This window comes from Prionailurus viverrinus, chromosome C2 (genome assembly GCF_022837055.1).
Source record: "Prionailurus viverrinus isolate Anna chromosome C2, UM_Priviv_1.0, whole genome shotgun sequence".
Taxonomy (NCBI): Eukaryota; Metazoa; Chordata; class Mammalia; order Carnivora; family Felidae; genus Prionailurus; species Prionailurus viverrinus.
The window spans coordinates 29585685-29612650 of NC_062569.1; positions in this window are offsets into that span (position 1 = coordinate 29585685).

A 26966-nucleotide genomic window follows, 5' to 3' on the forward strand; every position below is an offset into this window, starting at 1 on the left:
TGCCCTCAAATCATCAGGATTTCTGAATTCCATAACAGAAATTCTAGCAGTCCCAAAGGCTTCTGGGAAACTCTTGACCTGAAAGAGAAAGGAATGTCCCTTCTCTGGAAAAGCTGATTGATCATTTCTATCCAATTAAGATGGCCACATGCAGCAAGGTCACAGGATCAATAGAGATAATAGAAGCCCCATAAATGGGAATTCCAGACCCTTCTGATTCCTTTCTGCTATAGCCCCCCTACCTGCAGAGATTTCATTTTCTCTTTTTTCTGTTCTTTTCCTCTTCCCATCTTTCAAACTCCTTCCTGGGGCCCAGATGGACCCCCTGAATTTGATAATCCCCCCTCCTTCTTGGTTAAACTGACTATGAAAATCTCATAAGATTCTATTACTTAATCCTCTGGTATTTGTTACCTAAGCTTTACTGTATAATTCTTTGTGTTTAGTTATTCTTGTTGGTTTGAGAATTTGACTTGAACCAGTAGTATTTGCTACTCTTCATCTCACGTGTTGCCAGTTTCCTTGAATGATTTTTAAATTAAAAGCCATAATGGATTCCCCGCCTGTGCACCTGTGGAAGATGCTTTCTGTGGTGTCAGTGTGGCTTGCCTCACCCCTTCTTGAGACCCCCTCATCCACCTTTATAAATAGGCCTTGCAGGCATTATTGTTAGCAGTGCTCCTGCCCTTCCCAGACCACAGCTGACTGGACCAAGGGTGGATACCCAACTCCAGCAAGTCAACGAGAATTTTTTTTTCCCAAGAATGTGCTGTTGGGCCTAAAATAAATTAGTCACATTTTGCTGTTGCTGGATTCAAAGATGGGTCAGCTCAGGAATTGTGGGTAGGTAGAAAAATCAAGAAAGCTGTTCTACTGAGGCAGGGGCAGGAGGCAGATGTGAAGAGAAGAGGAGAGACATAGACCTCAAAGCTTTGGCAAGTCAGATGAAATCTCTACTTTGGTTCCCAGAATCTGTCCAACTCCTGGTCTCAGGCCTTGAGAGACCCTGTTTCCTGTGGGTTCCAGGACAGCCCCTGGGTGCTCTGCAAAACTCCCCCTTTTTGCTTAAACTAGCTCCAATTTAATGAAGATCCTCCTTACCCGTCTCATCCACCAGGTCTCCTTCAAGCCTAGGCACAAATATCCTTGCCCTGAGAGTCTTTATGCTTTCGGTGTAGTGACCATGTCTTGACCAGGATTTCTGTACTACCACAGACCCCTGCATGACCACAGTTCCCACATACTACCATAGTCCCCTGCACAGCCTCAGTCCCTGAACTACCACAGCCCCCTGTGCTACCACAATTCCTTGCATGACCATAGTCCCCTGCACTACACCAGTACCACTCCACTACTCCACTCCCATTACTGCCATTGGTTCATAAGTTTATCTGTCATCTATTAGACCTGAGCCCTTAGATGACAATGACAATCTCGTATGGTTAGAGCAGCACCTGGGACCTAGTAAGCACTAAACAAATTTTTTTTATGTTTATCTATGTATTTTTTGAGAGAGAACAAGTGGGGGAGAGGCAGCGAGAGAGGGGGAGAGAGAATCCCAAGCAGGCTCTGCACCTTCAGCACAGAGCCCAACATGGGGCTCGATCTCATGAACTGTGAGATCATGATCTGAGCTGAAATCAAGAATCAGACGCTTAACTGACTGAGCTACCCAGGTGTCCCACTGGCTGAGTCAGTTAAGAGTGCCACTCTTGATCTCAGCTCAGGTCATGATCTCACAGTTCACGGGTTCGAGACCCAAGTCGGGTTCTGCACTGACAGCACGGAGCCTGCTTGGGATTCTCTCTCTCTCCCTCTCTCTGCCCCTCCCCCACACGTGTGGGTGCACTCTCTCTCTCTCAAAGTAAATGAACATTTTAAAAATAAATAAATACATAAAAAGATTTTTGAATGAATGAGTCAGTGAGAAAGTGAAATTTATGAGTGTGGAATTCACTTGACTATTATTTAACGACTCCCATTCAACATTTCAAGTTGAAATATTTTAGCTGCTCAGGAGAACTAGAAGGCGTGCCCCGAGGGAGCAGGTACTTCCTGTCCTGTGACCGGTGTGGCCCCAGTACCCAGCACAGCTCCCAGCATAGCAGACACCTAATGTTAGTCAAATGAATGAATCAGTTAGCAGGTATGTAAGGAAGGAGAAGTAGGGGGTGTTTGGGCTGCAAAAAATCTCCCTTAACTTCCTATAAATCCTTGCCTGTGGATGGCAATTTTCTAAGTTCTATTCATAATTCTTGCCCTATTATTTGCATGCCTTTTTAAAGAGAATCTACAGAAGGAAATGAAGTGTTCATTTAGAAGGAGTTATAGACCCCTGGTTAGGCCTACCCATCCCCCAATTCTGCATTTCTGAGCAGGGCAGAAAGGCCTCCAAAGTTCTGCTGTTTGCTCCTCTTTGTCATCTCAGGAGAGATTTCTCTTCATTGATGCCGGTAGCCTCATATTGGCATACATACAAGTTTGTAAGGACTGCCATAACAAAATTCCACAAACTGGGAGGCTTAAATAACACAAATTTATGTTCTCGTAGTTCTAGAAGTGGATGTCCAAGATCAAATTGTCGGCAGATTTGGTTTCTTCTGAGGCCTCTGTCCTTAGCTTGCAGATGGCTACCTTCTTGCTGTGTCCTCACGTGGTCTTTCCTCTGTGCACACGCATCCCTGATGTCTCTCTGTGTGTCCAAGTTTCCTCTTCTTAATAAGGAAAGCAGTCAGATTGGACAGGGACCCACCCTAATGGCCTCATTTTAACGTAATTGCCCTTTAAAGGCCCTCTCTCCAAATACAGTCACATTCTGAGGGGCTGGCAGTTAGACCTTCAACATCTGAATTTTGAGAGGACACAATTCAGCCCATATAGTATTATATTGGCCAAACACACTGGAACCAATTAAATATATAATGATAAGATAATGATTAAATTCATTCAAGAAATATACCCTCAGTGCCCCCAGGCCCGGGTACTGCACTGGGTGCTCAGTCCAGTGGGGGCAGGGGGCAAATGGGCAGATCATAAAGGAAGCAGCCTAACATGACACTTCCAGGCACAGACTCTGGATGTGGATTTCCTTGCTGCCCACTCCCCACTTACTGACTGGATGACTGTGGGCAAACTGTTGAACCTTCTATGTACCTCAGTTTCCTCATCTGTGTAGTGAGGTTCATAACTGCACTTACCTCATAGGTCTGTTTTGAGAATTAAATATTTATAAAACACTTAGAATAGTTGCTGACACCTAACGTTGTATTGTGTGTAAGTAAATGAATTTGTGAGCATCCACGTGAGTCATTGAAAATGAGGTGTGCAGGAGACTGCGTTATTGGCCCCAAGTTTACCTCCCTCCTTGTATCCATGCACTTTGCCACGTAACTGTGATTCCTCCACAAACCGTGGAGTCTACTTCTTTGTCTCTTTACTTCAGGCTCACCCACATGACTTGTTCTATCCAAAGGGATAGTAGCAGATATGAAATCGGTAGATATTTGAAGTGTACCCATTGGGTGTGTCCCCTTGTGTTTCTCTCATCATCATGAGAACATGCTGGAACTAGCCTGCTGATCCTAGGGGCAAGATGGAGACATATGGACCAGAGTCATTCACACGGACCCACAAACCCCTACATGAGAACTAATTTACTATGTGTCTGTATACTAAGACTTTGAGGTTTCTTGTTACACAGCAAGAACTGACTAATAGAAAGTTGATTGAGACTATTTAATGGTGTGAAGAAATGCTCCCACTAAATTAAGTAGTGGAAAGGCAGATAACAAAACCATTTGTACAGTAAGATCCTATTTTTATTTTAAATAAGTGTGTGTGTGTGTGTGTATCCCTAAAAAATAGACCAAAGTGTTAATCTGTGGTAATTGCTGATTGGTGGTGATATTTATTTTGTGTGTGTTTCTCTCCATGCTTCAAATAATTGCCTTTGGATTGTGAAATGTTATTTGAGATGATATCTAGACAGATGTAATGATGAGTGGTAGCTGGGTATTCTGAACAGTCCCTCCATGGTGCCTGTTCTTTCATCCCAGACTTCAGTCCAGATTCTTCTATGGTAACCAAACCCACACTACAGTGGGGTTGCAGGCCATACAGAATGTCTGTGATTGTAGGAGTTTGGAAATCGATTTGTAAGATAGCCTTTCAAGGTGAGACAGCTTGTTAAGATTCTCTGGTGCCCTCTGAATGGTTCCCTCAGGGCTTGGAACATTGTGTTTAATGCATTTTGGACACATGCCAGGTCAGTGCTGAAATTAGAGGTTAACATCTAGTTTAAGAGCAAAACAACAGAGGGCCTAAGGAGCAAGCTTGAAATACCTGATTTGCTTACAGCAATTACTTCATTTGTGGCCACATTGTCCCACACCACTGCAGTGGCCTCCCCAGGTGATCAGCTCTGGTAAATGGAACCTGACTGGATGGGGCCTGGCTTCTCCAGACAGAGCAGAATAAAATGGGCAGGTCCCATCATAATCTACACTGGCACCACAAGTGGTTTCCAGGCCTTGGGAGGAAAGACTATTGCTATTTTCTTTTTTCTTTTAATCAACTTTGTTGAGGTATTATTTAGAGACAATAAAATCCATCCATTTTAAATACACAGTTCAATGAGTTTTGACAAATGTATACACTCTTGTAACCACCACCACAGTAAAGATATAGACCTTTTCCATCACCTTGAAAGGTTCCTGCAGGTCCCCTTGCAATTAATCCCAACCCCCACCCCAGCATCAGGCAACCACTGATGTGTTTTCTGACTATAGATTAGATCTGCCTTGTCTGGAATGTGATAGAAATGAAATCACACAGTATGTCACCTTTTGTGTCTGGCTTCTTTTTCTCAGTATGATGTGTTTGAAGTTCATCCAAGTTGTGTGTATCAGTAGTTTGTTTCCTTTCATTTATTTTTTTTAAATATTTATTTTTGAGAGAGAGAAAGGGAGAATGAGTGGGGGGAGGGGCATAGAGAGAGAGGGAAATACAAAATCTGAAACAGGCTCCAGGCTTTGAGCTGTCAGCACAGAGCCTGACACGGGGCTCAAACTCCGGAATGGCGAGATCATGACCTGAGCCAATGTCAGACACTTAACCAACTGAGCCACCCAGGCACACCCTGTGAGTTTGAGCCCCATGCTTGGGGTAAAACCTACACACACAAAAAAAGATGAATGAATAAAGAAATTGTGGTTCATCCATACAATGGAGTACTATTTTTTAATAGTATTGAAATATATAGAATATATAGAATATAGTATAGAATAGTATTGAGCCTGGGTGGCTCAATCAGTTAAGGGTCTGACTCTTGGGGTACCTGAATGGCTCAGTCAGTTAAGTGTTCAACTTTGACTCAGATCATGATCTTATGGTTCATGAGTTCAAGCCCCACATCAGGCTCTGTGCTGACAGCTCAGAGCCTGGAGCCTGCTTCGGATTGTGTGTCTCCCTCTCTCTCTGCCCCTTCCCCACTCTCTCTCAAAAATAAAGAAACAATAAAAACATTTAAAAAAAAAAAAAGAGTCCAACTCTTAATTTCGGCTCACAGAGCCTACTTGGGATTCTCTTTCTTTCTCTCTCTCTCTTTCTGCCTTTCCCCGACTTGTGCACACATACTCTCTCCCACTGTCTTAAAATAAACATTAAAAAAAATAGTATTCCGTTGTATGGGTGAACCACAATTTCTTTATTCATTCATCTTTTTTTTTTTATGTAGGTTTTACCCACAGCATGGGGCTCAAACTCACAACACTGAGAGCAAGAGTCACATGCTCTACCAACTGTGCCAGGCACCCTTATTCATTCACCTTTTAATGGACATTTGGGTGGTTTCTAGTTTGTGACTATTATGAAAAGCCTTTTTTTTTTTTTTAGTTTCAACTGTACTTGTTTGGTGGGTTTTATGGGACTCACTAGCTACTGATTAGATAATTTTCCTGGAAGCTTGCTTTTGAACTAAGGAAAAAGTAGATGATCACATGAGTTGATAGTTTATTCATTCATTTAACCACTCATTCAGTTAGTCATTTATCCAATAAACATCCACTCACCACCTACTATTACCACCAGTAATCATTTAATAATATTATTTATTGAGTGCTTAGGGAACAGTAAGGTCACTGTGCTTAGAATGTACCTGGGATGATACTGCTCATTTCTCACAGCAATCCTGCAGGATAGCTGTTAACTGGCCTCAGCTTTAAGTGTTTTCTTCAACCAAAAATGCTATGCAAATAAAATCGCATTTTTTAAACAAAAGCATTTTCCATACAACTGAGGTCTTTCATTTATTTATTGGCCTTTCCTCCTCTCTCTCATTCCACTTCCTATGAATTGATGAGGTTTTATTACATCTCTTCTTTAATCAAGACCAAATGGTCTATGACATTGCTCTGGCTTTTATGTTTATTGGGGTTGAAGTGGCGCCTGGCTGACAGTGAGAGGAAGACATTACACTCCCAACATCCCTGGTGTCTGAGGTAGATTGGTATTCATTCCCAGCATACACTGAACACTTCATCTTCCAGACACACAATTGAGCCAAGGTGCTATATAAGTCAAATAAACAAGTAAAGCCAAGGACACTTCTGTCCTTATTGGGCACGTGGAAATATAGTTAACTTTCTCTGAGTTTCTACTGAATGCTAACACTCACCAGTAACTTTGGAAAAAGAAAGGAAAAAAAGAGACACAGAGAAAGACTGTTTTGACTCTTGAGGAGTTTAATCAGTATGAGAGCCAAGAAGAAGCTGGAAGAATGGTTATCAAGAAAGTATAAAGAAGGAGAGAAAATTAGCATTTCTTGATATTCTACCATCTGCCAAAGAATGTGCTAGTCCAGTGGTTCTCAAAGTTGACCAGTCATCAGAAGCCCCTGGAAGGCTTGTTAAAACATAGATTGCTGCCCTGCCCCCTGGAATTGCTGATTCAGATCTGGGACAGAGCTCAAGAATTCATACTTCTAATAAGTTTCCAGGTGATGTTGATGCTATCAGTCTAGGGACCACACTCTGATATCCACTCAGAGTTGTAAATATGTGCTAGATACACATATTATCTCATTTAAACATCCCAGGAGCACTATTAATTAGGTCTCATCCCCATTTTGTACATGAGGAAAGTAAGAGTTCAGAGAATTTTCAGAATTTGCCCTGGGTCCACAGCTGGTAAATGGCAAAGCCGAACATTGAACTTTGATCTGCCTCACTCTAAAACCCATGATTTTCCCCCTATTTCAAACTTCTCCCAAATGCTTCCTGGAAAAAGTAGACATAGAATATTATCTGAATTTCTCCATGTTGTTAGAATCTCCAGGGTTTGGGAGTAAACAAGCATGGTGACATCATTTAGGATCACATGCTACTAAAATAATAAGCGGTTAAGTGAATGGTTTGGAAAAGATCCAGAATGTAGGAGTCAATGGCCCTGACCAAAACTACCTGATTCTTTGAAGCTAACTCAGAATTCAAAAAAAAAAAAAAAAAAAATTCAAGGCAACCTATCCTCTCCATTTTCTCGTTTCATAATGACAGAGCCTGGTTACAAATCAGATTTTCATCAGACTGTCTCCCTTCTGCTTCCCATAAGCCTCTGGCTGCATGAATTCAGCATTAGAAACAATTCTATTAAAATGTGTAAAAGCAAAGACTTCAAACTTAAATAAGTTTTCTCATGTGAACAAAGGAATTCTATCTTCCTGTTGATTTTTGTCTCCTAAAAGTCTTTAATTCAGACACAAAGTACCAATTTAAGAAGTGAGAGAGGAACTATCACTATAGATTCTACAAAGATTAAAACGATAGGGACATCTAGGTAATTCAGTCACTTAAGCATCCCACTCTAGATCTTGGCTCAGGTCATGATCTCACAGTTTCATAAGTTTGAGCCCCACATTGGGCTCTGTGTTGGTGGTGCAGAGCCTACTTGGGATTCTCTCTCTCTCTCTCTCTCTCTCTCTCTCTCCTATCTCTCTGCCCCTCCCCTACTCACACTGCCTCTCTCTCTCTCTCCCTCTCTCAAAATATATAAATAAACATTTAAAAAATTTTAAAGATGATAGGGTAAATTTATGAACAACTTTATGCCAATAAATTTAATGATTTAGATGAAATGGATGAATTCTTTGAAAGATACAAACTACCGAAGCTCACTGAAGAATAAGTAGATAAACTGAAAATCTATTAAAGAAATTAATTTATAGTTTAAAACCTTTCCATGAAGAAAATTCCAGGTCCAGATGGCTTTACAGGTGAATTCTACCTGACATGTGAGGAAGAAATAATATCAATTTTTTACAAATTCTTTTGGAAAATTGAAGAGGAGGGATTACTTCCAAACTAATTCAATGAAGCTAAAATTACACTGAAATGCAGACTTTCGTTCAAAATGAAAGATTGTACTTAAGGGGAGAAAAATGTCACAATTTGGTAATGCTAGCCAATATGGAATCCTGAGCTTCATAGCAGCTCCTGGGAATAAGCGAGATTCATTCATGTTCCTGTTTTGCAGATAAGGAAATAGGTGAGAAAAGCTCAAGCTACACACCTTTCCTTAGGTGGTAGGGAAGGCAAAGACAGGAAGACGTCAAAAATAAACTATTTCACAACTTCCGTGTGAATGAGGTTAGAAAATGTTCAAAGTCACCAGAGAATGTTAAGGAGTGTCCTTAGAGTAGGACCCCAGAGATGGCAATTTACCTCATGGGAAGGTTTTTTAAAACTTTTTATGCCAGAGAATTTCAAACTTATCTAAAGGAGGTAGAATATAATGCTTCCCCCCATAACCCACACCAAACCCCAACCAACAACAATCAACCAGCCTATGCATCTAGACCTTCATCCATTTCCTCTAACACACATTATTTTGAAGCAAATACCACCTATAGTGTCATTTTGCCCATCAATATTTCAGTATGTATCTCTAAAACAGGGCCTCTCAATCTTAGCACTGTTAATATTGAGGGCCAAATAAGTCTTTGTTGTGAGGAGCTGTCCTGTGCATTGCAGGATGTTTAGCAGCATCTGTGGCCTGTACCCACTAGAGGCCGGTAACACCCCTTCTCCTCAGTTTTGACAACCAAAAACATCCCCAGACATTGCCAAGTGTCCTAGAGAGCAAAATCTCAAAACTGAGAATCACTGCTCTAAAAGATGAAGACTTTTTTATTTTGTTTAAACATCGGGTTTTTTTTTTAATGTTTATTTATTTATTTTGAAAAAAGTGTCAGTGGGGAAGGGGCAGAGAGAGGGAGAGAGAGAAAGAGAGAATCCCAGCAGGCTCTACACTGTCAGTGCAGAGACTGATGCAAGGTTAGATCCCACAAACTGCGAGATCATGACCTGAGCCAAAACCAAGAATCAGATGCTTAACTGACTGAGCCACCCAGGCACCCCAAGATGAGAACTCTTGTTGAATCTAATGGGAGTTCTCTGTGCTTCTTGGATTTTGATGTCTATGTCTTTCCCCATGTTAGGAAAGTTTTCCACTATGATTTGCTCAAACAAACCTTCTACCCCTTTTTCTCTCTCTTCATCTTCTGGGACTCTTATGGTTCGGATGTTATTCATTTTTAATGAGTTACTGAGTTCTCCAATTCTTATATCGTGCTCTTTTGCCTCCTTAGTTTCCCTCTTTTTCTGCTTCACTAGTCTCCATAATTTTCTCTTATATGTCACTGATTTGCTGCTCTGCTTCATCCATCCTTGCTGCCATGGCATACATTCAAGATTGCATCTCAGTTAAAGCATTTTTAATTTTGTCCTGACTAGATTTTACTTCTCTTATCTCTGCAGAAAGGGATTCTATGCTTTTTTCAATCCCAGCTGGTATTCTTATCATGATTCTAAATTCTAGTTCAGACATCTTGCTTATATCTGTGTTATGTCCCTGGCTGTAATTTCTTCCTGTTCTTTCTTTTGGGGTGAATTCCTGCTGAGTTCTGTGGCTCACGTTATGCAGATTGTGTTAATCCTCAGATCAATTTTCTAGATGTGCAAAATGGTTTGGTGCTAATCTAGCTGCATTTCAGGGATGAAAGAATCAGAGTACTTCCATGCTGCACCACCATCTTGGCCCCTTCTCCCCAAGATGAGAACTCTTTTTAAAAATACAGCTATGGTACTATTATCACATAGAAATAATTAATAACATTTCTGAATGTAATTAAATAGCTAGTGTCCAAATTTCTAATTGTCTCATAAATGTTAAAAAGTTCATTCTTCCAATAGTTTTTTCTTTTTTTTTAAATAAGAATCCAAATAAGGTCCATACACTGTGATTGACTGATATATCTTTTGGATATCTTTTAATCTTTAGGTTTCCCCCCAGTTTTTATTTCTTCATTCATTTATTTTTTCCCTAAAGAAAAGAGATCATTTTACCTATAGAGTTTCCCACAGTCTGGATTTCACTGATTACACATTCATAAAGTAGTTTAACATTTTCTTTGTGATCTCCATTTCCTAAAAATTGGTAGTGAGATCAAGAAGCTTAATCAAATTCAGGTTCCAAGGCTACTTCAATGTGACATTGTGTTCTTCCATGGGGCACCTGATATAAACAACCACCGATGATCAATACCATTCTAATTCAATCATTCTTTCTCCATTTATTGACTGAGTTCTTCTCTAAAGGGAAATTTTCCCTGAGAAGCAATTGTTTAAGATCAGTAATGGCCACCTGCAAAACTAGGATGATTTAAGATTCTGAAGCCTTGTCCAAATGCAGTATAAAGAAAGGCAGAATTAATGACTGATGTCTGATATGGGCATGTGTTGGAACAGTCAGTAATTTCTATCCCTAATCTGATTTCTTCTCTATTTTAGAACTGAAGACTCAGTAGAAAGAAATAAAACCATTAAGAGTGGCTTAGAATGTGCTGAATGTGATTATGGAGTCAGGGTAGTCTCAGAATCAAAATGATTATTTTTCGTGTTTGTTTTTAATGATAATCCCCAGTGTTGGCAATATACAAGGGATACCACTTTGGAATACTGTTTGTGAGAATGTAAATTGGCACAATTTTTCTGAAGGGCAATTTGATAATATGTAACAAAACCTTAAAAGTTTGCATGTCCTTTGACCTAGAAATGCTACTGCAAAAATTTATCCCAGGGATGAGCAAGGAGACTTAGCCAAGATTGTTCATGGCAAGTCTATAATAATGAAACATTGGAAACAACCTAACGGTTTGTCTATAGGGAGATAGCTAAAGGCAGCATGCTATCCAATTGATGACCTTGCAGGTTTAAATATTACAGAATACATAAGGGCATGGAAAGATGTTCATGATATATTACTGAGTGAGGAAAAAAAATTTCTGAAGTAGTATATTCAGTAAATCTCATTTTCTATTTTTAAAAAAGGAATTTATGCATATAAGTACATGCATGGGAAAAAAGGTCACAGTAGATGTATCAAAATATTAAGTTAATATTGAATTATTAATATTACCCCATGGTAAAATTAGGAGTAATTTATATTTTCTTCCTTTTGCTTATATGATTTTTCAAAATTTCCTATAGGTAATTCACATATTTTAAAGGAAAAAGTTTTAATAACAAGTACTTTTAATTAGGGTTGCCAAATGAAATACACCATGGGACATACTTATACTAAAAAATTGTTGTTTGTCTAAAATTTAATTTAAGGAGCCATCTTGTATTTTTATTTGCTAAGTCTGGCAAGGCTACTTTTAATGCAGAGTAGCTAAAGGAGAAGGAAGGCCTGGCTGGCTCAGTCAGTAAAGCATGTGACTCTTGATCTTGGGGTTGTGAGTTTGAGTCCCATGTTGGGGGTAGAGATTGCTTAAAAAAATAAATAAATAAAATATTTTTTCAAAAGTAATCAAAGAAGAGATTGACCCCAACATGCTGGCCCCTCTGAGGACAGGAGAGGAAATTATTGTTCCAAGACTTTTAAGCCAGGAAATAGGATTTAGTGGAATAAGAAAAGATCAGTTTAGAAGCCACACAGTCCTTGTCTGAAATTCGGACTCTACTACCCCCACCAGCTTCCCCATTCCCTGCCTTTCCCCAACACCATTCACCCCACAATAGGTATGTCCTAGGGACGAGTTGCTTGTCTTCCCTGAACCTCAGTAATAATGCTTGTCTTGCAAGGATCACATGAAAAGTGTGTGATGGCACTTTGTAAATTGCAAAGTGCCAGGCAGCACGTTATTATCATGTTAGTAAATTATACACACAAGGACATGTTGAAGAGGAACAAAACATCTGCCACAGATGACTGTAGAATTGTTCCTTGTAGAAGATTTTTGATGGCTCTCTGAGGTCAAAACAACTCAAGGTTTAGTCACTCAGAGACTGAACCCATATATTAGCATCTATCCAAATTGTTCTTACAATCCTATTTATAGATGCACTGATCACTAAACATTGTGGGAATACTTTGCCGCAAGTCGGTTGCTAAATTGGTTGGCGAGCAGCGGGCCACGAGTGGCTCAGAGGAAGCCTGTGTTCTTTACGAGTTTGGCAGCTCATAATTCCAGGCCCTCACCTTGTCCTCACACACTAGTCGCGGTCACCTTGGAAACTGCCCTATTCTAGATGCAGAGCACAGAATGCACTGGCTGGCATGGAATTAATCAGCAGCTGCTTCTCTCTTGCTCTGTTATTGACAAACCATCAGTACCTCTCAAGCCACTTTAGGGAGGATCCACGGTGGGGTTTCAAGGCTCTTCCAGGGGAAAATTAACACCAGAGGTTAAGGTTTATGGAAGAACAGAAAAATAAAACAAGGGAGAAAGAAATTAAGGGAGAAGGAAGGAGGAAAGGAAGAACTAAAAGAAGAAAAGTTCAGAAGGAGGCAAATGAGATTATTATCCTATTTTACAGATGATAAAACTGAGGTCTAGCAAGGTCACACAACCAGTAAATATCAGAGCTGTATTTCAAATCCAGGAGAAATAAAATCCATGGAGGAGGAAAACAAAATCCCCTAAGGTGAGTGAATTTTCCAATGTCCAAAAAAGTTCCTGATGGGAATCAGACACTCTGGAAATAGTGCCCCAAAAATGCAACTTGTGGCATGACACAGGCAGGACGCAATGAGAGGTGGCCATCTGCAAGCCAGAAGAGGGCCCTCACCCAGAACCCAGCCCTGATCTTAGACTTCCTAGCCTCCAGAAATGTGAGAAATAAATATCATCGGTTAAGCCTCCCAGTCTGTGGTATTTAGTTATACACAGCCCGAGAAAACTAAGACATGGTAATTCCATGGTTAACTTATTAAGGAATCGCCCAACTATTTTCCACAGCAACTGCACCTTTTTCTATTCCCACCATCGGTGTTTGAGGGGAGAATGCCAGTGTGGAGTCCCACCATCCTCAGCTTCAATCTTAGCTCTGCTACTGATGTGACTCAGTAACCTCCTCACATAACCTCTCTGGCTCTCAATTTCCTCACTGGCAAAATGGGGGTAATAGAGTTGATGAGGATTACACGGATGACGTAGGAAAAGCTCCTAGTCCACGCCACTCAGTACATGTCAGTGGTTTTGTTACTGTTGCAGAGAGAATCACAATATCTCAGTATGGGAAGGGGCCCAACAGGCACAATACACAATTTTATTTCCTGGTTTATCACAGCAGGATTCCACATCATGTGTCCTGCCAGAATATCCCCATCACTGCTCACCGTGAGGCATTAAGGGTGAGAACCAGTTCCTCTGGACATTGGGATCGCATTTTCCAAGTGGGTTGTTGGAAACGTGGCTTTCACAGAGTATAAATGAGGGTTATGAAGAGGGAAAAAGAATTCTGAGGTCAAATAACTTTGGGAAACACAGGGTCAAAAACCCTAAAGCAGGTTCCTTTCCTGCAGGACTTCTCAGAGCATTGAGCAGGGTTGTACACTTTGAAATCACCAATGAGGAATGGAGACTGCAGCATTTCCTCAACTTCCCTGTCCTGGGAGACCTTTCCCAGCTGGACAAAGTCTGCATCCATAAATGAGGCATTTATGTCCCCACAGTGCAGAAACCACACACAACCACCAAGGTCGCCCTCAGCCTTGAGTTCTAAATATTCACTCTAAACCACAGCATTGCAAAAATTTTCTCCTTTGCCACTTTGTCCCAAATGGCAGTTTAGAAACTGCAGCCACTGCTGCTCTGCAGTCTTCCTTAGTGTCCCCATTCATCCCTGCTGTGTGAAGCCAATCTCCAAGTACAAATTTCGGGTGTTAGATAATCTTCCGAGCCTGAAAGAAGAGAATCACCTTGTCAGGCCTGAGGAAATCCGCCCTCCGCATTCCCATCCTGAAGCAGGTCCTGGACGAAAGTGGGCAGGGCTAAGTTTCCCTTCTCAGCCAGGTTTTTCAACTGCTGTGTTCAGTAAATTTCCAGAGCCACTAGAACTCACTAGAGTTCTGCAATTGCCCCTTCGTATGCTAATGCACTTTCTTAAAAATCCATGATAAGTTTGGAGGCCATAACTAAGCGATATGAGGAAAGGTCAGGATCTGGGACAAACCAAAAGACTTAGTAATTTTCTGAGACACTAGGGAAGGGGCTGGAGGCATTGTTCCAGAAGACCTGACCTCCAACATTCGCACATAATGCAGATGAATGCAAATAAGTTACCGCCTTCTGTTGTCACTGCCAGAATGGTGAATAATTCCATCTCAGTGACCAGAGGAAATGACTCTCACTTCACATACAAGCTTACCTTGAGTCTTTTATTCTCAGGGACACCGAGGAAACTCAGGGCTTTTCCTGAACCCTGAACTAAAATGAAAAAGACAGCCCCGGGTTGACCCCAAGACAGGAACGCTAGCACGGGTGAACCTTCGTTAAGCATTTGCCATGTGACAGATGCATGTGGTCCCACAGCCAGAGAGGAGAGCCAACTGCACACACATGCATGTGGCTGGGATTAATCCTAGCCAGCCCCAGGACCACCACCGGCAGCTCCTCAGACAACTCAGCTGGAGTTTGGGAAACTGAGCAATGTCTGCAATGTAAGGAATCCAATCCACCCGACCCTTATAGACCCAGTCAGAAGGCAGCAGCTGGGGGTGAAGCCTTTGAGAAGATTTGCTCAAGTATACTGGGCACGAGTTTGTCTTTCACTGACACCCTCGCACAGAGCAGGCCCTGGAAGTAGCCAGAAGGAAGGCCGGCCGAGCTCTGCGGGTAGGGAAGACGGACCTCTGCATGGGAGGCAGGGGGCCTGGCTGCAGAAACTATGGGGTGGCATGCATCTGAATCTTCAGCTCAGGACAGCAGCAAGTGTGCTGAGGAAGAGAAGCAGCCTGCTGTGGCAGGCCGAAGGTCAACAGCGTGGCTGCACCCCCGACAGGCTGGGTGATCTCACCAGGTCATTCCCCTTTTCTGACCTCAGCTTCCTTGTCCGCAAAAAACGAGACGGCTGGTCTAAATCTGTTGATTGGGATTTGTTTCTTCTTCTTGCAATAAAATTCATGTAACATAAAATTTGTGGTTGCTGACATCTGGCACATTCCCTGTGTTGTGCAACCATCACCACTCTCTAGTTGCAAGGCATCTTCCTCACCCCAAAAAGAAGCCCGTACCTATTAAGCAGGTTATCCCCCTGCTTAACCCCCCATTATCCCCCACCCTCCAGTCCCTGGCAACCACTAATCTTCTTTCTGCCCCTGCAGACTTGCCTGTTCTGGACATTTCATACAAATGGAATCATACAATAACATGGCCTTTCCTGACTTGGCTTCTTTCACTTAGCAAAATGTTCGCAAGGTTCATTCATGTTTATCAGCACTTCATTTCTTTTTATGGCTAAATAATATTCCATTGTACAGATGTACTACTTTTTGTCTACTCATCAGTTGATGGACGTTTGGGTTGTTTCCACCTTGTGGCTATTGTGAATAGTCAAACATTCGAACATTTGTGTACAAGAATCTGCTTGGGAATCTGTTTTGAATTCTTTAGGGTATATATCCAGGAGTAGAATTGCTGGGCCACATGATATGATGGACCAAATATTTGTGTCCTCCCAAAAGAAGGCCTAAGCCCCAGTAAATGTGATGGTATTTAGAGGTGGGGCCTGTGGGAGGTAATTAGGTTTAGGTGAGGTCATGAGAGTGAGGCCCCCATCATGGGATTAGCACCTTACAAAAAGAGGAAGAGATTAGAGCTCCTTCCCAACCCCTATGTGAGGATACCGTGAGAGGCAGCCAAGTGCAAGCCAAATAGAGGGTCCTCGCCAAGAACCTAGCCCTGATCTCAGAATCCTAGCCTCCGGAACAGTGAGAAATAAATGTCTGTTATTTAAGCCACCTAGTCTATGGCATTTTGTTATAGAAGCCCGAGCAGACTGAGACATATGATAATTGTATGTTTAAGTGACTGAGGAACCCCGAACTATTTTCCACAGTGGTTGTACCATTTTCCATTCCCACGATAGATGTTTGAAGGTTCTGTTTGCTCTTCGATCTCACCAATGTGGGAACTTTTTTAAGCAGGGAGGGCATTTAGTAATAAAACTATTTCTTCTGGGCACCTGGGGTGGTTCAGTTGGTTAAGTGTCTGACTTTGGCTCAGGTTATGATCTCACGGTTCAGTTTGTGAGTTTGAGCCCCGCGTCAGGCTCTGTGCTGACAGCTCAGAGCCTGGAGCCTGCTTCATATTCTGGGTGTCCCTCTGTCTCTGCCCCTCCTGGCTCGTGTTCTGTCTCTCTGTCTCTCAAAAATAAATAAACATTAGGGGCGCCTGGGTGGCGCAGTCGGTTAAGCGTCTGACTTCAGCCAGGTCACGATCTCACGGTCTGTGAGTTCGAGCCCCGCGTCAGGCTCTGGGCTGATGGCTCAGAGCCTGGAGCCTGTTTCCGATTCTGTGTCTCCCTCTCTCTCTGCCCCTCCCCCGTTCATGCTCTGTCTCTCTCTGTCCCAAAAATAAATAAACGTTGAAAAAAAAATTAAAAAAAATAAAAATAAAAATAAATAAATAAATAAACATTAAAATTATTTTAAAGAAAAGGAGGGGGGCGCTTGGGTGGCTCAATCAGTTAAGTGTCTGACCCTGGCTCATGATCTCACAGTTCAGTTTGTGAGTTCGAGCCCCGCATCGGGCTCTGTGCTGACAGCGCAGAACCTGGAACCTGGTTCGGATTCTGTGTCTCCCTCTCTCTCTGCCCCTCCCCCCACTCACTCTCTGTCTCTGTCTCTGTCTCTCTCTCACAAATAAATATACATTAAAAAAAAAAAAAAAACTTCTAATGAAATCTATCTTGGAACCCTACCATAACAAAACAAGATTAAAGGGAAACTGTCAGGGTGAGGTGATGGCACCTCTAAAATCCTAGGGCTCTAAAAAAGAACAGTGTGAAACCTGTTGCTCCAGATAGGTTTGTTGGATCCTTCCTGGCTTAGAATCCAAAGATCCCATCTTGACCTGCTTCCCAGATCCATCCAGGTCCTCAGAGGTTTGGCTTAGAGAAGACTCACCCCATCTCCATTCCATGCTTTTATGGAAGTCCTGAGATTGCAGCCCTCTTCCAGATGCATATGGGGCCCATCTGTGCAAAAATCATCTGGTTCTCATGAAAATGAAAATTCTGGGATTCCCACCCCAGACTTACAGAATGGGAATCTTTTTCAGAGGAACCCTAGTATTTGCAATTTTTTTTTACATACTTCCAAATGTATTTTGATGTCCCCCTGTTTGAGAACCACTAGACTAGAAAGGGCTGAGAGGTGAGGGAGCCAAGGGTAAATGCCTAAGTTAATGAGGCCAAAGAGCTACTATCTCGCTGAACTGTGGTGACTTTCTCCTTTGCTCTTTAAGTGAAAGAGAGGCATAGGATTTTGCTTTGAGATCCAAGCGCCAACTGGGGCTACCCAAAGGTCATATTGGCACCACTTCTTTCCCACAAGACTATGAAGTTCAAAGGATAAGGACCCTCTTAGGCCCCTCAGAAACTGTGCACAGTGTTTAAGCATTTCCAAGTGCTGTTATTTTTTTTTAATGATGGTTATTATGGTTACTTTTTTGAAATTTGAAAATATAGCAGATCAGTCATAAAGCAATGACTATTTATGCAAGTTTTAGCAGCGTTAAGCAATGCCTTCCTTGTGCTGAGAATCAACATTATTTACTTCGGGAATCTTGCCCAGATTTCTGTTAACTAATTCACACATAGTTTCTCCTCCCAGCCTTGTGACTCAGTGAGGTTTTTCCCAGCTGGGGCAAGGAAAACTGTTATATACAGACCTAATCCAGTGCAATGAACTCATCAAGGATCATCAAAAGCCCCCTACCCCGGTTACACCCTCAGAGCAGAAAACCACTCTTCAGGCTCTGTGGGACTCCTCCAAGAATGAGTAACTCCCCACCTGTTTTGGTTATCCATTGCTATGTAACAAATCTTGCCAAAACTTAGTGACTTAACACAACAACCATTTTATTAGTTCTTGCTGGTCTTTGGATTGACTAAGCTCAACTAAGCAATTCTGCTCCATCTGTTGTCGGTTGAGGCTACAGCCATCTGGGGGCTCAACTGGCTGAAGAATCCAAGCTGGCTCACTCACATGGTTAGTGGCTGATGCTGGTGTCAGGTGGGAGCTTAGGTGGGCCTGTTGTCTGAAATGTCCTATACATGGCCTCTTCATGTGGCTTGGGCTTCCCACAATATGGCAGCTGGGCTACAAGAAGGAGTAACCCAAGATCAAATGTTTCAAGAGGGAGGAAGTGGTTCAAAGCACTGATTGGGATTAAACCCTAGTTCTAAGGCCTTGGACAAATTACTTAATCTCTTAGAACCTAAACTTCTCCATCTACCACATGAAGATAATGCCTTTCTCATCAGATTGATGTGAAGACTGAGGTGGTATATATATGAAGCTCTTCACGCAGTGCTCCAAAAACAAGACTGAGTTATGATCATGGACATACCAACACCTAATCCTGGGACACCCTGGATAGTGCATGCTGGATCTCTCCACTTTTTCTCCCAGGCTTATTATACAAATTCCCCAGTTGCCATCTGTCATTTGAAGAAAAGGGAGAGTTGCTGTCTTCAACGAGATCCTGCCAGTCTGATGCAGAGATCAGAAACCGACATGACTCCTTGGAATTTATCTAAAAGGAAAAAAATCTTACAAGTATTCAAAGATATTTGTAGAAAACATGTTACAATAACATGCTATCAAACTAAATGTCTATCAATAGGGAATGAAATATGACACACTCATATTCTACTGGATGGTTTTTGCTCTTAGCATATCTAGGACATGATCATCCTCCCTCTTAGGGGGAAACTTTAAGACAGGAAATAAACACCCCTGCTGTTCACTACAGAGGCCAAAAGAAGGCAGATAGGCCCACTCATGCTCCCTGGAAGGCAACATATAGACAACGTATAAGCATGTAAGCTGAGTGTGGCCAGTGAGATTTTCCTGCCTGAGGCTTTGCCCACAAAGGCACAAGGACAGTTAGTGATTTTCAAGACTGTCATGTTGGCAGTGGAGCCTAGATTCCAGTGACATATAGGCAAGTGTCTGGTGGAACAGAGCTGCCTCCCTGACCTAAACAACTCAGCTTGGAACTGATATATATGAGAGAAATAAACTTTTATTCATTAAGGCCACTCTAAGTTGGGCTTTTTTTTTAATTATTATTATAGCAGCTTAGCTTATCCTAGTTACGGTGACTTTAGAATATGGTCACATTCCTTCCATTGACAAGGAGAGCCTATGTCTCCTCCTCTCAAATCAGGGCAGGATTGTGAGCACTTAGATCAAGAGACTACAGTGAAAGTGACTCCCAAGGCTAGGTCATGAAAGGCCACACAGCTTTCTCCCTGCTTAGTAGAACACTAGCTCCTGAGCCACCCTGTAAGAAGTCAGACTACCCAGAGGCTGCCACACTGTGAGGAAGCCAAGCCATACAGAGAGGCCATGTATAGGCCCTCTGGACAAGAGTTCTAGCTCAGCCCAGGATTCAAGTCATCCCAGCCAAAACTCCAAACGTGTGAATGAAGAAGCTTCCAGATGATTCCATTACCCTCCCCCTTCACCAGCTTTTCATCTCACTCCTAGTTTGAGTTTTCCCAGCTGAGGTCCCAGACATTGTGACATCATCCCTGCTGTATCCTGTTAGAATTCCTGACCCACAGACTCTATGAGCATATTAAAGTGGCAATTGCTTTATGCCACTAAGTTGTATGAATTGCTATACTACAATAGCAAATAGAACACTAAACTAACATATAATAGATTCTGTGGACTATTATACACCCTTACAAAAAATTCCTCTTTTATTGATTCAGTTAGCCAGATTTGGTTGCTGTTGTTGCAATCAAGAATCTTCATGGTGGACTGGGGCGGGGGAGGTGTGGGTGGTGCACCTGTGTGGCTCAGTCAGTTAAGCATACAACTTCAGCTCAGGTCATAATCTCACAGTTTGTGGGTTCGAGCCCCACATCAGGCTCCACACTATCAGTGCCTGGGATTCCCTCTCTCCCTCTCTCTCTGCCCCTCCTCACCCCTCTCTCCCTCAAAATAAATAAATAAACTTAAAAAAAAAAGAACCTTTATTGGTGGATATACAATGAAACACTCCACAAAGCTTAAACTGATGTAGCTCTATGTTAACTGTCCCAGAAAGATGTTCACACTGTAGTTTTAATGAAAATGGCAGGTTCTAAAACAGGTACAGACTAGTTCTATTTTTGTAAGATAAAACTTTTTGCATAGAATTCTAGGATGCTATGTACTAAAATTATACAGTATAGTATTGTGTTTAGGTATTGGAAATACAGGGAGTATTTTCTTGTGCTTATCTGTATATTCTAATTTCTTATTAGTGAATATCATTACACAGTTACTTGCATAATTTTTTAAATTAAAAAACATTTTAAAAAATAAAGCCAACATTATAGATCAAGAAATTTGAGAGTGGTTGGCACACCTCTCCACCTCTCGGGATTTTGTACATTTTCCAGTGAGAAACCCAAAAGTAAAATCTTTAGGGAGTGTGATAGCCCCTAATAATTCCTCCTCTCCCTATAAACATATGCTGTTTCTCACATCAAGAAGTAGTGTTTGGGCATTTGACTGGCTCAGTAGAGCATGCAACTCTTGAACTCAGAGTCATGAGTTCAAGCCCCATGTTGGGCATAGAGATTACTTAAAAAAAAAAAATAGGGGCACCTGGGTGGCTCAGTCGGTTAAGCATCCAACTTCTGCTCAGGTCATGATCTCTCGGTTGGTGAGTTCAAGTTCCACATCAGGCTCTGTGCTCCAGAGCCTGGAGCCTGCTTTGGATTCTGTGTCTTCCTCTCTTTCTGCCCCTTACTGCTCATTCTCTCTGTCTCTCTCAAAAGTACACATTAAAAGATTAAAAAATATATTTTTAAGTAGTGTTTAGTTCCCCTTTTCTTAAGTCTAGGCTGTTCTTGTGACTCCTTTGGCCAATAGAATACAGCATGTTTGAGGATATCTGATCTCAAGCATTAGGAGGACTGGTAGCTTCCGTTTCCTTCCTCTTACATGCTTGTTCTTGGGACATTCTCTTAGAACCTAGCCCAAGCCCTGTGGAGGAGAACCAAGACTCTCCTGTTGGTAGCCTCAGCTGAGCCCCTAGCTAATAGCCAGCACCAACTGCCAGCCGTGTGAATGAGTCATTTGGAAATCTAGCCCAACTAAGCCCCAGGTGACTTCAGCTCCAACCAACAACCTATGGGACAGAAGAACCACCCAGCTGAGCCCTGTTAACCCACAGACTCATAAGAGGTACTAAAATGGTGATTGCTTTAAGCCACTGACTTTTGGGATAATGTAGTAGCTAGTTTCCAAGATGGCTCCAATGACCCCCACCCTCTGATATTCACACCCTTGTATAGTCACTTTGTACATTGTACCAGGGCTTGTCTGTGTGACAAACAGAATATAGCAGAAGTGATGTGTGTTATGTTACTTCCAAGATTAGATTATAAAAGATCTTGTTGTTTCTGTCTTAGTCACTCTCTCAGATCACTCTTCATGTTGTGAGCAGCCCCAGGGAAAGAAATCTACATAAGGTGACCAACTTGTCACCAGGTTGCCCAGGACTTTCCTGGTTTTAGACTGAGAGTCTCATTCTGAAACCCCCTCAGTCCTGAGCAAACCAGGATGGTTGGTCACCCTACACTCCTGATAAGGAACTGAGGCCTTTGGACAACAGTGAGCTAGAAACTGAAGTCTTCTACTACAGCTGCATGTGACGTGCCATCTTGGAAACAGATCGTCCAGCCCCAGTCAAGCCATCAAATGACCACAGCCCCAGCTGACCACTTGACCACAACTTTGTAAAAGACCCTGATCCAGAACCACCAGGCAAGTTGATCCCAAATTCCTGATGCCCCAGAAACTATATAAGATAATAAGTATTTGTTATTTTAAGGTGCTAAATTTGGAGCAATTTGTTAAACACCAATAGATAATTTAAACAGGCGGCCTATTACACCCAAATAGGTAACAGAAACAGGGAGCATGTTCATATTCTCCACCCTGTTTGAAATAGCCATGATAATCTTTCTGTTTGGGGACTTCCTTTACCTTCCTGAAAATCAACCCGAGGGAATTTTGCTTCTAGAGTTCCTGAAGAGCAGTGCTGCGCATGGCTCCTGCTTGCTGTTGGGGAGCTCAGTCCAATTCTAATTATCTTCCAAGCTTTAACAATGAATCTCTTGGGCTCCCAAGGTCCTCCCAACTCTCCATTTCCAAATGCTCTTGAGGCCATCATGATTTCCCAAAAGGCCTGAGATGCTTACCCAGGCTGCTTAAACAGCCTTCTATACTGGAAAGTATGCCCTGATCTCTGACAACATGAATGTCTGCATGCAGAAAACAATGCATGGGATGCATATGTCTGCAGAACATGCAGATGGTTTTATGAGGGTCTGGGAGACTTGACCTAAGTTTTTTTCCAACCAGCACCAAGGTATTTGAGATTTTACCTTTTAACTTACTTAGGAAGGCTAGTTTATTCACAAGCACCTTCTTCTGGACGGGTTTTGAAGACATCACGTTAGTCCAGGGGAGCACAACAGGCGGGTGGGCACCTTAAAAGCCTCTCTTGGCTCCTCCTTCAGTCTAGTATGGTTTATACTGACTCTGTCTACAGGCAGGCTTTGGGCTCCGCACATGCAGGGCACCCAGCGCGTCTGGGCAGGCTACTGTGTGCACCCAGAGACCCAAAGACACCTGGAAGATAGATACAGATACAAGAAACACGTGCAAGCCATTAGTTTCCTGGAGCTGCCATAACAAAGTACCACAAACTGGGTGGCTTAAAATAACAGAAAACTATTCTTTTAGAGTTCTGGAGCCAAAAGTCCAAAATTAACATGTCAGCAGGTTTTCTACCTTCTGGGGCTGTGAGGGAGAATCTGTTCCACGCCTCTTTTAGATTGTGATGGTTCGCTGTCCATCTTTGGCATCACCCCAATTTCCTGTTCACATGGCATGCTCCCTGTGTGTCCCTCTGTGTGCCCAAATCTCCTATCCTAATTGACCTCATCTTAACCTCATCATCTGTAAAAACCCCACTTCCAAATAAGGTCCTATTCACAGGTACTGGGAGTTAGGACTCCATCTTTGGGGAGAACACAGTTCAAACCATAACACCGAGCATTTAATAAAAACAGGAAATATCCATGAAATGCCAGGCACTTGCTATGATAGGCATTTTATACACATTATTCTTAATCCTCACAAAGATTTCCTAATTTTATAGCTATAGGAACAGGATCAGAAAGATAACAGTGCTTATCTTAACTCATATAGCTAGAAAATGTAGGGTTCTGAAATCAGATAGCCTGGCTTCACCACTTACCTGGGAGGGAGGCCTTGGACAAGTTATTTAACCTCTCTGTACCTGTTTCTTTATTTGTAAAGTGAGGGTGATAATAATCATGCCTCCATCTATGCTGAGTTGTTGCAAAATTTTTAAAAGACAATGCACAGAGTCTGACACATAATAATTACTGAACTCACGTAGCTGTTATTATAAGTAGTAGAGTCAAGATTTAAATCCACATCTCCTTAGCTCTGATACCTTCATTCTCTCTCATCTATGATCCAGCATAATGAGGTGCCAGGCATTTTGGCATCCATGATCTCACTGAATCCTCACGATCCCTGGGAAGTCAATATTTCTGGATATATTTTATGGATGAGGGAACTGAAATACAGAGAGGTGAGGTGACCTGACAAAGGTCACCTAGCAAATAAGACACTCTGATCTAGCTCTGCTGACTGTAGTATTTTTCCACTATGTTACCCATCATCCCATTGCACAGATACAAGGTGGTGGAACACTCTCCTCTACCATAGTTTGCTAATAATCTCTGGGTCTAAGGTAGTCAACCAAGTTGATGAGGTCAGTCAGTGGCCCACCCCAAGGCTGTAACAGTCAGCTCCTGCCAGTTCAGAAAGCTCAGCGCAGAAGGTATGCTATTTTTTCTTGAGAAAATCCTTCAGAAGGAAGAACTCTTTCTCACACACACACAAGCACACACACCTGCACACACATGCATGTACATACAAACATACAGAATGCTTACACAAGGACGCACCCCTGGAACAAAGTCACTAACAGTTGAAAGGGAATGGGCCATAGAAGAAGATGTCTCAGTTAGAAAGCCTAAAAAGTAAGAACCAGCTGCTAGGCCCAATCCAAAATTCCCTGGCAAACTAGGGTCGAGAAGATTCCAAAAGGCAAAAATAAATTCCAGGGGCGCTTGAGTGGTTCAGTTGATTAAGCGTCCAACTTCAGCGCAGGTTATGATCTTGTAGTTTATGAGTTCAAGCCCCGTGTTGGGCTCTGTGTTGACAGCTCAGAGCCTGGAGCTTGCTTCGGATTCTGTGTCTCCCTCTCTCTCTCTGCCCTTCCCCTGCTCATGCTCTGTCTCTCTCTGTCTCTCAAAAATAAATGTTAATTTTTTTTTTTAGTAAAATAAAATAAAAACCAAAAAAACCATGCAAACACCTCAGACATAAACTCCCTCAGACTTCTCTGCCAGGATAGAAAGAGAGACAAAGCAGCTAGGTTCTCTGGCCTGGACTTTCTCAGATCTTTGTACCACCACCTCTGTCCAGCTGCTCTTGCACACCACAGCTCAGCCCTACAAACACCTAAGGAGAGTGGCCATGGGATAATGGCCACCCGTAGGCCTCCTCTGGCCCATAGACAAGTTTTATTTAGCCTGCACACAGTTTTTAAGTTAGTTGTTAACATTTCGGGTTTTTTTTAACGTCTGTTTATTTTTGAGCGAGAGACAGAGCACGAGCAGGGGAGGGGCAGAGAGAGAGGGAGACACAGAATCCGAAGCAGGCTTCAGGCTCTGAGCTGTCAGCACAGAGCCCGATGCAGGGCTAGAACTCATGAGCTGTGAGATCATGACCTGAGCAGAAGTCAGATGCTTAACCAACTAAGCCACTCAGGCACCCAGTTGTTAATATTTTAAAAGAGAGACATTTCACATAATAATTCTTGGTTTTTGTGCCTTGGGAAAATCAAAAGTTCTGGCCAAGTGGCTCTGTATCTGAGAGGCAACTGTGAGCCAAAGCTGAGTGGTGGCTGCCTCCAGGTTCATTATTTTTATACCTAGACCACTTGACTCATTTATCTTCCTTGCCTGACCCCTCTAGGAATGTAAGTTTTTCACTCAGGCCAACTGAGACCTCCCCTCTGCTAGCAAATAAAATAGCACCTCACCTGCCCTGGCATTCAAAAGTCCTTCAGAGCATGGCTCATTCAGACTTAACACCTGTGACTATACTTCATTCCAAATGTATCTACTCCTTCGTGTCCAAATGAGTCCCTTGTCTTCCCACACTGGTACCTTTGCTAGTGCTTTTTTATTTCCTCTAAGATGCATTTCATTCCAACTTGGCCAGAACTCTCCCACACTCACTGAGGTCCGTATGAAGGCCTTCTCAGAACCTCCCAAGCGGATGTGAGCTTTCTTTCATTTGATGCTCCAAAGCACCTTGTCATTTTGAAGTACTAGCTCCAGACTCTCAGGGCTTCACACATTTGCATATTATAATTATTCTCCCTGTGATTCTTTCCCCCTCAGCCAGTAGTTCCAGTGGATCCCAGCCTTGCAGTCGACTTCACCATAGCATTAGTGTGAATAAGGACACTATCTTAACCCTTCAGACCAACCTGGTCACCAGAAGAATACCACTGAACTAATCCCTCAGTTCATGCCACCTGGAACAGAAGAATTGCCTGACTGAGACCTGCACACATCTTTGACTTTTGTGACAATTGTGAGATAGAGCGAAAGGGTTGTTGTTTAAGCCACTAAGTGTTAGGCCAGTTTGTTACACAGCAGTAGGTAACTGAGACAGTTGGGAATCTTGCTATTGATTTTCTTCACGTCTTTTTATGAAACTAAAAATATATACATACACACACAACTTAGAGATGGGGAAGAGAACTAGTATTTATGAAGCTCCTAATTTGATTTCTGTCTGACACTTTTACATGCATTACCTCATCTAATACTCAAGACAATCCAGCTTCTATTATTATTTATGCTTAAAAAAAAGAAGAGGGGCACCTGGGTGGCTCAGTCCTTTCAGTGTCTAACTCTTGATTTCGGCTCAGGTCATGATCCCAGGATTGTGGAATCAGGCCCTGTGTTTGGCTCCACACTGAGCATGGAACCTGCTTAGGATTCTCTCTCTTCCTCTGACCCTCTCCCTCCCTCACTCTCTAAAAATAAAATTTAAAAAAAAATTTAAAAAATTAAAATTAAAATTAAAATTAAAATTAAAAGAAGAAGAAACCAACCAAAGCCTAGAGAAGTTCAGTAACTTGCAAATGATCACATAAGTCCTGAGTGGGGGAAATGGGAATTGAATGCCTAGTCTGCTCTATCCAGCTACAAAATCCTTGTTTTTGTCACCACCTCACATCTCCACACCACTTCTCTGGGCTCAGATAGCGGTCTACA